The sequence below is a fragment of the Crassostrea angulata genome, chromosome 6, assembly GCF_025612915.1.
Source record: "Crassostrea angulata isolate pt1a10 chromosome 6, ASM2561291v2, whole genome shotgun sequence".
Taxonomy (NCBI): domain Eukaryota; kingdom Metazoa; phylum Mollusca; class Bivalvia; order Ostreida; family Ostreidae; genus Magallana; species Magallana angulata.
In genome coordinates this window covers 3,429,652-3,443,397 of record NC_069116.1, presented here as the reverse complement: position 1 = coordinate 3,443,397, position 13,746 = coordinate 3,429,652, and the positions used below count along the sequence as shown (strand labels likewise).

At 31.1% G+C, this 13,746-nt stretch overlaps 1 pseudogene; it reads left to right on the top strand.

Moving 5' to 3' along the window:
* The first annotated feature begins 234 nt into the window (after positions 1–234).
* Positions 235–13,091, top strand: LOC128190758 (uncharacterized; annotated as a pseudogene).
* The last annotated feature ends 655 nt before the right edge of the window (positions 13,092–13,746 follow it).

Below are 13,746 nucleotides of genomic sequence, written 5' to 3'. Positions count from 1 at the left end.
AGTAGATTTCTACTGAAGAGCCCGGTAGGGCGAAAGCGCTATAGATAAAAGTTGTTTGAGCATTGGACTTATTTTTGTGTTTATATATATATATATATATATATATATATATATATATATATATATATATATATATATATATATATAATTTTAACGTCACTTATTTTTAACAGGAAGCATTGTAACTGCAATTTTTATTTGAAGTTGGGCACTTGTGATTAAAGTACAATTAGAATGATACATCAGCAATGGATAGCCGTTCAATGTTGCTTAATCATATTCCCGGCTACTTGTCTCGTTCGAGATCCTGGCAATTGTACGCTACCAAACAGGTAAGCTGTGCCTTAGAATAGTCTTAAAGACAGTAAAATTAGGATAGAATAAAAAAATTACAACACATGATTTTTACTTATTTTTGAATCTGTCGGTCCGTAGCAATTTTTCCCTTCGTTTTAAATGGTGAACTATTTTGAAAACATAAAAAAATTAAATATATATTACCAATTTTTGTTTTTGAAATCTGACTTAAGAGTGTGTTAACACCATTTATCATTAAACAAAATTTATATAATTTTTTAAAAAGAAATACTTGTATCAAAATAATACTTTCTAAAACTTTAATTTTCAGTTTTTCCGTTAAATGTTGCCCAGGTTATTTTCAAAATGAAAATAAATGTAAAGGTATGTATGGCCTACTTAGTATGTACTGATTTCTTCATGCATACATTTGACGTAAGCTGCAAAATTTGCTTTTACAAAAATAAGATTTAAAAGTTAGTATGCAATGTCATTGTAAACTCCACAAAAGATTAGTAGGAAATAAGAGGCATTCTTTAATAGGAAATGTCCGGTTAAACGAGGTACCAGTTGAATTGTTAGCACGGCGTCAGTTTCCCTCATGTTACCGATTATATGATTAGTCAGCAATGTTGCTGACTATTAAGTTAATATGAAACTTCAAATGCGCTAGCGAATGAATTTGAATGAGTGATTATATTTATTATATTTCAAAAGGTTATGTTTTTACTCTTTACCTAAAAATTGATATACCAATGGCTTACTTTCTTATCTTTTAAAACGCTAATAATGTATGGACGTTTTAAAAAACTATGTGGTTTTGCAACGCTACTATGAAACAAGAGGCTTAATCATTTGTGTATGCTACTTTTTGTTGGCATGGGCACAATTACGAAAACATGTTATCGATTAACAATTGATTTTTAAGTGATATTCTGTCCAAATAGTTTTATGTTTTCAGAAGAGGTATAATTCCCATTTTTATGAAAAATTAAAGTAATCAATTATTAATCGATTACATGTAACCAAAGTAATCGATTACAGGACGAACATGAGTATAACAGATTCTAGACAGAATTCCACTAAGTTTAAGTTTGGTAAAATATTGACCTTGTACCTTTCGCTATCGTAATAATTCTGTTGTTTTTTATTTCTATGAATTTGAATTTGATGAAGATATTCTTGGCAATTTGCAAAGACGTTTGAGAGAATCTTTCTTAATTATTTGAATGAATTATTTTTAAGCTTTTAATTTTTTTATTATAATACTAGTAGATTCTTATTGGGTGTATTTAAATTGTGATCTAAACATAAGGATGGTCATACCTCATAAACTGCATTGATGATTTCTTAACTTAACAGGACAAACACACTTAGTGACACTAACACAACCTATTGTCTATTCCTATGGCAAAACAAAAAATATAAATATTCTCTCTCTCTCATTCTCATTCTCTCTCTCTCTCTCTCTCTTTCTCTCTCTCTCTCTCTCTCTCTCTCTCTCTCTCTCTCTCTCTCTCCAATGGTATATCATCAGGAACACATTAGGTTAAATTAATTTAAAAATCTGCAAGGAAGTATGAAATAGTGTGACCCGCTGAATATTTACTTATTTTCCACAATATTTATATTTATTAAGTGAAAAATCAAAATGAATGAATATAAATACTTAAAATCCATGAATTATAATATAAACATCACTGGCGTATTTTTCATACCAAATGTGCATTACAATATATTAATGTGAAAAGTAATAGGAAGTAATAAAAAAAATAAGTATAATTACACTGAAAGGTTTAGATGTCGTTGATAACCGATGATCTCTAATTACAGAATATTTACATTTTCAACTGTCTTTGTCTGTGATAACATTAACATTAATTTTGAACCCTCAAACCCATTAACTTTATAAATCATGAGTGACACAAAATGCGCGTGTCTTATACAATTACCGAAAAACTGTGTTGTCTGCGCCGCGTATATATACATAGCATGTGTAACATAAAAAAAATAATGGTTTTAAAGTTTACAAATTGGAAATAATATAAATATAAGTAATAAGGGATCATTCTTTGCATATTATGATGAGCTTTATGATAGATTTGACCAAGTTCCGACCGACATTATCACCTCGGAATATTCAAAGAATGATTCCTTATTCCTTAATTACTGTCGATTGCTTCAAAATGAGCAATCATCACAATTACCCCATGTCTACCCCCTTGAAGCTTTGCGGAGAGAGAGAGAGAGAGAGAGAGAGAGAGAGAGAGAGAGAGAGAGAGAGAGAGACTGGCTTAACAAGAAATATTAAGAAAATGTTATAAATTTATAAAAATGACAATATGGTAAAATTGGTGTTTCGTAAGCATTTTAAAAACTTTTTTAACAAACTTAAAGAATCTTTAAAAATATGATTGTTTTATTACATATTGAGTAAAGAATGAATTAGTAGTGTATATAAGTTTACAATAATTTTTGTAATTCAGAAACACAAATGGTTCGTGGAAGTTCTTCTGCAAATGTGTTAATGTGTTTCTTGTACAATAATTAAAGTAACATACATAGCATGCGATAAACACAAGATATATACGATTATTTTATTTGGAAATGACACAGCAATTGCTAATAATATCAAGGCAAAACAATTATATTTCCTGATAACACTAGAGGTTACAAAACATCAACAACACAAAAACAAAAATCTTTATTTGTCTTCAATCAAGTGATAGAAAAGCAATACTTACATTCGGGTCCTTTTAAATTATTTGATTAATCGTGCTTTAATTTCAATTATTTTGAAATTCAAACTAAAGATTGTTTTTTTGATCAGGAGAGTTAAAAAAAAATGAATATGATCGGAGTTTTAATACATTGACACTGCCATATAGTTCATTTTTTGTGTGTCATTTCAAATGAATCAATTTGAAGCTACTTGATTAGAAAAATCATCGGGTATACACATTAGATCAAATAAAATACATCAATTGATAAGTTCTAAGAAACATTTAAAATGTGTTAAAGTCTTTATCCATTGGCGTTGTTATTATAATTTCAAAGAAATCTGGTCCCTTTTTAATCTTATCAGGGTATGTAGTACAGTACAAAATATTTGATCGTAGAGTGTGAACCAGGCTACATTGGTGAGAACTGCTCATTGACCTGTCCTCCTGGACACTATGGTCGTCAGTGCAGAGAACAGTGTGACTGCTCCACGGACATGTATTGTGACCCGACTAGAGGATGCTTGTGTAACACAACCAGTGTTAACTGTACAGATCCAGGTAAAATTCCATCTTTCAAAACGGATGATAAAGAAACACAATAATATAAATGGCAAATCATGTGCGTTTAAACGATTACTTGATGCATCTTTACTTTTGATTATTGTTGACAGAGCATGAATTAACACAGGAAATGAGAGTTAAACGTGAGTATCATTCACACAACATACATCGACCTAGTTTTTGAGGGTATGAACGTAGTGAGCATTACAGACAAATTAAAAAACAACGAAATTTTAACCCAACAAAATATGTGATTCTACAGAATAACCCGCATTAGTCAACATGAGACACCAAAGAAAAGTTGTCAATATTTATATCAGGTGTTTCCTTTTTCCATGACAAGGGAGTGAAAAAAAGTTCAACATGTAACACAAAACTACAGTTGATATAACTACTGAAGTAGAACATATTTTCGTTGGGTTCAACTTTCGTTCTTTATAAACCAAACACAATTATGCTGGCATTTAATTTCGTCATATTGTCATTCCTAAAATGTATCAGCTCTGTATTTTTATAATACTTCGGTTAAAAATTCGTCATGAATTTAAACAAGTTTAAATACCTATTTGGCATTACTACTACCAACGAACTTAATGGCGTCTACACGACGGGCAGTTTGGTGAAAGTACTCCGGACGAACCTGACGTAGAAACTGTTGACAACAAGACAACAGATCGACATACAAATATATATTCCACACCATGTAAACGCATGACAAAGAAACCAATATATCGCTATTCAGAACAAATACAACAAAGAAACAGCAATGAAACTGTGACATTTGAATACCCAAACCCAATTATTGATACCATTGTTCACGAGCCAGAATCACAAACAAACCTCGATTCCCCTTTAAAGTGGACACAAGATGAAGAAATATAAACAAACTGTGACGGTTTTGCGTATACTAACAATTCTATAAGACTAAATAATCCAATGGAAAGCGACGAGTCTGAAGAATACTTTGATGTCGGTTATGAAGGACAGCTGCCGGTGTAATTACAGAAAACAATGACAAGGGTAAGCTTGATTGTCAAAACCTGGTCCCTTAAAGGTTAGAACAACTGTGCCGCAATAAAGTTTTTCTGTATATCAATACTCTTAAAACTGGGAAGAATTGTAGCTGATTAGATATGTTTTCATTTATATATTAGATAAGTTTTACTAATTAAAATGCATTTCTTGATTTAATAAACACATTAGTGGCACTGATAACGATAACCTCTCCCCAAATTGCTTCTCGGTATTAGAGCCAAAACAGTTAAACTGAAAAGCTATAAAATATTTTGGAATCAACATAATTCAGCATTATATCATGTGTATAAGATAATATTCACAAGCGGTATAATTTGAAACGTTGTGTTTATGATAATATAAACAGCTGATATAATAAGAAACGTTGTCTTTTGATGATCCCGTCAAGCACCTGTCCCATAAGTCGCCTGTTCCTGTCTAAACAGTGTTAAAAAAAATTATAAGCTTAAAAATAGAGCGCAAAAACCAAAAGATCAGATTACCCATATCGCCCATTCTTCATTGATGGTACTTTAGATATAAGATCATTTACGTATGTTTTAGGTTAAATAATTAACATGAAAAAGATCATTGGCCTAGGATTTGAAAATGGATTACAATACTTTAGTCATATTTCTCCATTGTCCATTAGAGCTTTTTTTTATCAAGTTTGTTTCATTTAAGTAAATCCTTGATAATGATCTGACACCCGATGAGTGCGTATGTTTCTATGTAAATTGGCACTATGGCGATACAAATTAAGTCATAATTTGATTATAAGCTTGCAATCATCCATAATAATTGACATATTTTTTCTGATAGCTCTCGTTTAAGCTATCTAGTAGTGTAGTTTTTTTTAATTTAGTATAAAAAGATATTCATGCACTTGTTTAGGTGCCTTTACATGTTTTTTATGTTTCAAAATACTCTATATTTGAATCTAATGGACTGTTATAACTATGATTATACAAATCATGAATGTAGAATGAGAACCAGGCACCACAGGTGAGAACTGTTCCATACCCTGTGCACCTGGATATTTTGGACGTCAGTGTAATAGACGATGTCACTGCCCACCGGACAAGTTCTTTGAACCAACGAAAGGGTGTCTCAAATTTCGTTCGATCATGAGAAATGCAATGCTAAAGTATTGTAAATAATAAAAACAGAAAAATAGAATTTGACAAAAATCGTGGTCATGTGCCTTTATAAAAATAACGTCTGAACTGGTATATTGAAAGTCTTAAATCTGGAGGATATTGACGCATTTCGATAATGCATGTAATAATCAAAGTCTGAATTTGCAAGAACTTTGGTTCAATTTTCACTAAACCTAATTTCTCAAAACGCAATGTATCATTGAAAGTACCTAATCACGGGTTTAAATGAACAGTTGTTAACTTGATGCATAACATTTGGAAAACATCGTGTTTGATTATGATTAGATAACAAAATTCACAGTTTAGAAATAAAGATATATTATTAAACAAGAACAACTCAAGGAAAATGAATTTCACAAAATGTAGATCCATGAAAATAAAAATGTAGCAATAAATCGGTATTTTCCTGTCATCGTATTATTACGTTGTTATCATAGTAAAAATTTATCATGGTAAAACTATTATGTATTTTTTTAATACATTATTTGAACATTTTCATGGTTGTCTATCAAAAAATTGGTTGGTCGAATGTCTGCATGGTTCCTGACAGGTAAGCAATTTCCTGACTAAATAGCATTTTAATGCAACACTGATTGTATATTTAATTCGAATTATTTTGAAATATTATTTGAAAACACACGGTAATGTCAAATATCTTACCATTCATAAAGGTAGGGTTTCAAACACAGACAATGAACAGTTAATTTACACAATAATAAAAAAAATCCGAAAGATTGAACTTTTCACCATGACACATGTATCAAGTGCATCATAGATCCCATCCTGCAGGATATGGTAGTTTTTTTTCTGCTGGTATTATGCAAAATTGAATGCAAAACAGAAACTTTTTTTTAAGTAGTCATCTTATTTATATATATTTATCACTTTACGTCACCCCCCCCCCCCCCCCCCAACACTGAAAGTGAAAGTATGTAAATAAGATGATCGCTTCTACTTTTTTTTTAACATTTCTTTATTTTCATTAACAATTTTTAAGATAAATGTTTAACAATGATTTTTTCCTTTCACCGCCCATTCATACATGTTCATACGGTCACATCAATGAAGTGATATTCTTTTAGATTTACACAGGTAAATGGAAGATACAAAAAATATTAATCGATTACTGCTCTTAATACTATTAAAATATAAAATATTACATTACTAGTTTTGTTCAAAAATATTTTTCCAGAGCGACCACTGGTTATCAAAATTTGACAATTTTGAATTGTGTATTTTAAGACACCTTTTAATTTAATATTTCATTCTTAAATTACATAGAAGGCCACACACATTTGGAAAATATTCTCTTTGCAACAAAATATAATAAAATGTATTACCTTGTTTACATTTAATGGTGTCTCACCTAAAAAAAAACACATTGGTAACATTGAAACAGACTATATTAGAGGTTGTGTATAAATGCAAGCTAAATTTCTCCACAGAGGTAATATTTTTCACACATAACAACCATATGCAGTATAGTTTCATTTTCAGTGCCATAAAATCTACAACAGTCATCGCTTTTTATTTAGATTTATTTAAGGTAGTAACATATAAGGAGAATCGTTTCTACTTTTATCTTAATCGCATATTCTTATGCCATGCAGTAAATATTTATCTTTACTCGAAGCAGACGGAACCATATCTCGGATTAACATGTTCGAGACACCCGAACTCTTGATATAGCCGATAAATGGTCCCAGCCGATAATTAGTCCAAAACCGGTATAGTCTTTTTGTACACGAGGACTAAAATGTAAACATTTTTAAATGTCTTGTTACTGCAAAAAAATCTAACCAAAACTCTTACAAAAGATAGAAAAGCAATAAATACACTTTCATGTTTTAATACATTTGAGTGTACACGAGATTTTTTCCTATCGAGGTATAGTTATTCCACGGTTTATTTCATAACTGCATGGTTTTCCATCATCTGAAAATACTTGGATGGTTTTAATACTTTCTATAAAAAAATAAAGTAATTAAAGAACTTTTAATTTTAATTTTTTTCATTCGTGTAGAAAGTTTGTTGATTTGTCTGTCAATATATAAATGCAGGATACTGAAACATGGCATATTCATCGTGAAGATGTTTGTAAAATACCGGTATATGACTGCGAGTTAAGTTCTTCTATATCGCTGATTTTTAAATTACATTTTAGTGAAATTCTCCATGAGGAATTTTAAAGCAGTCAGGATTTTCGCGCGAAACGTTCAATAACTTCCTTTACATGACGAAAACCTGTGATACAATGAGATTACCGTTTATTGTATTCTGATAATCCTGTTCTAGCAAGCAAATAAACCAAAAGTCCCATGTATAAACACCGTAAACAACAATTGAACAAAATGTATCTTAATCATTTTTATATCAAGAGAAAGTATTTGTCCATTGGTACGATTAGTTCTTGAAATTAGTTAATTAAAACGTGAAGGGAGCGCACAGAATTATATTAAATTAACCATTACGTTGTTCAAATTGATGTGATTCATAAGTTTTCCTTTCATATCATTCACATTTCTATCATATTTCTATCTCAAAGATACATTCTGCCCTTTGCAGCACTTACATAATATCGACATACATGTACATTCTTTCTGTAAAATCTAAGGAAATATAACAGATATGAAAAATAGAAGATAGGTTTGCTTTATATTTAGCATAAATAGCATTAAATTTTAGTTATTACATAAACTTTATCTTTTAAGGTTCAGTCTCCTATTAATAATTTTTATAAGACCTAGGAAAAGATAATCCCTAAACATCTGTATAACGTCCATAACACAGATCCAGAGGTGACATACCAGAAAAGAGATTATTTACAATGTTTAAATAATTTTCATAAATAACATCTTAAAACATAACATCTGAATTGATATTTTCAAAATTCTTTAATCTGGAAGATATTGACACATATTGATATTGCATGCAATGATCAAAGTCTAAACTTGTAAGTGCTTTAGTTTAATTTTCACTAAATCTAATTTCTATAAGGGCAATGTAACACAGGAAGTACCTTATATTTCCTTTGAACAGTTGTTAACTTAATGCATAACGCTTTGAAAGCATCCTGTTTGATTTTTATTAGATTACGAGATTCACAGTTTAAATATAGATATATTATTACGCAGGTAACAAAATGTAGATCTTTGAAAAGAATAATGTAGCAATAAATCGGTTTTCTTTTCGTCTTGATAGACGACATTCACCATGGTTAAACTATTATGGATTTATGAAATACTTAGTTTGGACATTCCTAAGGTTGTCTGTCAAATTATTGGCGGGTCGAATGTATGCATGTGTAAACAGATAGCCATGCTATGACCTTGAATTGCTAGTATTACATAATGGTCACTATGATATTTATGTGTACCTAGGTACTGCGCACTGAATGGTGTTAATGATAATTAACAGAATGAACTCTGTGAATCTTGTAGCACTGCGTAGTAGTCCTAAATGATGTTATGAAACCAGGTGTATAATACGGGCATAATAATATCCAAATTGAGAGTTTATAAACAAGTGTCATATTTGGCGATTCTGTGTCTGCAACGATAGCTCTGGTACTCTATACTGAGTCATATATTGTGTATTCTATATATTAACCTTTGTAACCTTTTATGCCATGTATGAATGAACGTTTTATGAGTGATGCCTCATACCTAGATGGGGGACTCCGAGACTCAAATCCTGCATCCGTAATCTTTGATTGGCAGTTTTGACAGTTTTGTTACTTTATTTAGAAATAAAATATTAATCTTAATTTTGAACACTAAATGTTCACTCATGATCGTCGTAAATGGGCCGAACTAGTCAGAACTGTCCATCATAAGTAAAATCTTATATATACCCATGTGAAATGAGGTTGAGCAGACTTTTTGCTTTGGAGTGCTTTTAATTGTTGTAGTTTTAACTATACGATCACGATTGTTAATAAACTATTGGCCAAAGAAGTACTGGACTTCGTAGTTTGAGTATCATCTCCACGAGTAAACATAGTTTTAAGGCTTACACATGGTATTAAACAGGTAACTTTGTTTACCGAACAAAAACATTTCAATGCGACACTAACTTTGGAATTAATTTTGTGTTGTCATATTGTTAATTTGAAAACACATGGTAATGTCAATTATCTTGCCAGTCATAAATGTGCTTGAAAGTTATCTTGTTATGTTTTGTGTTGGCACCTCTGTTAAATGTTGCACTGGGTATTATCATAGTAAGGATAGATATATAGGTAAGTATGATCAGCCATTAATACAATTAGACAAGTGGTCAAATTTTTATAGGCTCAAAAAATAGAGAGAAAAAAAACCGTCCGATTAACCATCTTGCCCATTCTTCATTGATTATACTTTCGATGTAAGAAGTATCTTCGTATATTTTGTATTAAGTTAGAAAAAATAACATAAGAAACCAGCATTGGCCTAGTTATTTGAAATCGGTTACAGTAAAAAAATTCATATGACTGCATAGTCCATTAGAGTCTTTTATAAGATATGTTTCATGTGAGTAAACGTAATTCTTGATAATGGTCAGAAACCCGATGAACGCGTATATTTCGATGTAAATTGTCAATGTGGTAATGATTTGATTATAGGCTTTCAATCATCCATAATATTTGTATTTTTTTTCTAAAAGCTCTAATTAAAGCTGCCTACTAGTGCAGTTTCACTTTATCTTCATGTAAAACAAAGCTATTCATCCACTTGTTTAGTCGGTTTAACATGTTTTTCTATGGTTCAAAATACTCTTCTTTTGAAACTAATAGAGTGTTTTAACTATGCTCATACAAAACATGAATGTAGAGTGTGAACCAGGCACCACAGGTGAGAACTGCTCCGTACCTAGTGCACCTGGTTATTTCGGATGTCAGTGTAATGAACGATGTCACTGCCTACCGGACAAGTACTGTGACCCAACGAAAATGGTGTCTGTGTAACTCAACAAGGGTTTACTGTACAGATGAAGGTGGGGTTATCCAACACAAACAACGAGCAATTTAAATTAAATTTTGGTTTTGCATTGTTTGTTTGTTTTGTTTTTTTTTTGGGGGGGGGGTGGGTTAATTTTGGTTTTATTCATTTTTTGTATGAATCAATGGTAGAAACGTCTATAAACGTACACTGTGAATGTTATTGATCAAGTATTCAACTTATCGTAATTTTTGCATTGACAGAACCGACAGTGACTGAAACAAAGACCAAGGCAACAGTTTGTCAGTAGAATCACTGTAAGCAATACTGGTATAGAAACTTATTTTATATTTTCATAAACTTTGAATTATATACACATATAGAAAGAAAAACACATCGTTTAAATTAACACTTTTTGTCAAGATCTACTGAAGATGATTGCATGAAATTAAAACGATCAAACGCATCAAACAACAAGATCATGCATTTTAATTTTTAAAAAAATACGCTTGTTGATTTTTATTATAAGATTGACATTTGACAGTTTGTTATTGTCATTTTTCATCTGAGAGTAAGTGTAAACATTAGACTCCATACAATGTATCCGTAGAAATTACTGCAGAATATTTTTATTATAAAATTGACAGATGACAGTTTGTTATTGTCATTTTTTATCTGAGAGTAAATGTAAATATTAGAGCCCATGCAATGTATCCGTAGAAATTACTACAAACACTAAATTTTGTGTTCTCATTGGTGCTTAATTTTCTATTGATCAAATTGTCAAAGTCAAACGTTTAAAACAAGTTCAAATACCTCTTTAGCATTTCTAATATCAAAGAACTCCATATGAGCGTAACATCAGATTATCTTAAAATGGATATCTTTATATGGATCAAACTTTATCAGGTGTTTTAACAATAACAAGGAAACATTAGGGAGTTCCTCTAAGTACGATTCATGTACATGTCTTGTTCATTTCTGGGTCATTAACTCATCCTATAGTGAAAAAAGTCCGAAGAAATTAGTTATAAATTTCGACAATTCTATATCTATAAATGGCTCTTCATCTGATGAAAATTAATTAAATCTAAAAATAGCCAAGAATGGTAAGTCCTTATTACAAAAATAACTTACTAATATTTGTTACTGGTAAATCCTATTTGAAATGTGAAATTATCATGTACTCTTTTTACTAATCTTAAACACAGACACAGACATAACTTAACCCTATTATTTAGTTTTATTATTTAATTGGGTCTATTTTAATTGCAATCATGAACATTGCGAAAAGATGATGTTACATTGTATAATGCCAACTCATTAAAACACATTTTACTGAGGCTTAGCCTAGGTGGCCTATATTTTCTTGACAATTTTATTTTAAATATCCAAACACTAGCTGCTGATGATAGTATGAAATCTCGACTGGTTGTCCCTTTAATGATACCTGTCATCGCCTGTCTGGTATTCGGCACAGTCTGTATCAAGTAAACTAACTCAATATGTAAGACCATTTTGAAAACTTCACACTTGGTACATGTATATTTGAATTGTAATCTTAGGTAAATGAATATTGTTTATAAACGGTACATTTTGTACTTTTAAGAATACGTAATTCAGAAATGATGAAGAGAAAAAAAGGTAACTATGAATACAATGATACTAATGGCATATAATGTATGAGTGGTAAATTTGATAACATGACTTTTTTAATATACAAAGATGCAAATAATTGCAAAATATGTTATTTCTTATGAAACTGTCTTCTTTTAATATGTAGATCTATTTTCCATCCAAAATGTGGCCGACTTTACGGTCAGAAACCATCGTTCAGAAACAGAAGAGCAAAATACAAACGACGATATTTACGACCATGTAAACCTTAGAGTACAGCATTCCAGCCACTCTATCTATAACACAGGCAGTACGGCAGACGCAAGCGACTCGAGTCTCGGATTGACTAGTGCTGTCCTTTTACAGCAGTACCAAAGTGTAAAAGGTATTCAAAACAAATGGTGTCTAGACGACGAGCAGTTTGGTGAAAGTATTGTGAACCAACCTGACGTAGAAATTGTTGACATTTAGACAACAGATCGACAGACAGATATATATTCCACAATATGCAAACGCATGACAAAGAAACCAATCTATCGCTTTTCAGAACAAAGACAACGAAGAAACAACAATAAAACTGAGAAATTTGAATACCCAAACTCGATTATTGATACAATTGTTCACGAGCCAGAATCACGAGCAAAACTCAATTCTCCTGTGTGGGCACAAGATGATGAAATATATAACAACGGTGAATTTTAGCTTATACTCACAAATCTTTAAGACGAAATAATCCATTGGAAAGCGACGAGTCTGAAGAATACTTTGATGTCAGTTATGAAGGACAGCTGCCGGTGTAATTACGCAAAACAGTGACAAACTTAACCTTGTTTGTCAGAACCTGGTCCCTAAAAGGTTAGAACAACTGTGTTGCAATAAAGTTTTTCTGTGTATCAATACTATTAAAACTGGGAAGAAATGCAGCTGATTAAATATGTTTTATATATTAGATAAGTTTAACTAATAAAGATAAAGGACTAAGTGCGGTTTTATACAATTTTTGCCCCCCAAAATCAAAGTTTTAGAAAGAGCTTTAAAATAAGATGAAAGATAGTTAAAATCATATTGGAAATAAAGGTGTAAAAGGTTATCCCCAAAGTGACGTCATAACGTAGAAATGACGTCATGAATATTGCATTGTTTTGATAAATTGATGTTCTGTAGCAAAATATGGGTGTTTTCCGATGGTTTTTTGACTGGGAAACATCGAGCGCAGGCTTGGTCAAGTACCATTTTTTAGTATAATATGTATAACTATCTGAAGAAAAACATATGTTAAAATTGCACTTGAGCAGACCTGCGCTCTATACTTCCGAATGCAAAATATAGAGCAAAAATGAGAATATCTTCATTTGTTTGCAAATTTGCGGGAATTAGGTCATTTAGGTGACGTCATAGATAAAAAGCGAGTGAGCAATGATGACTAAAATCAACATTAAAGTTATAGGCATCCTC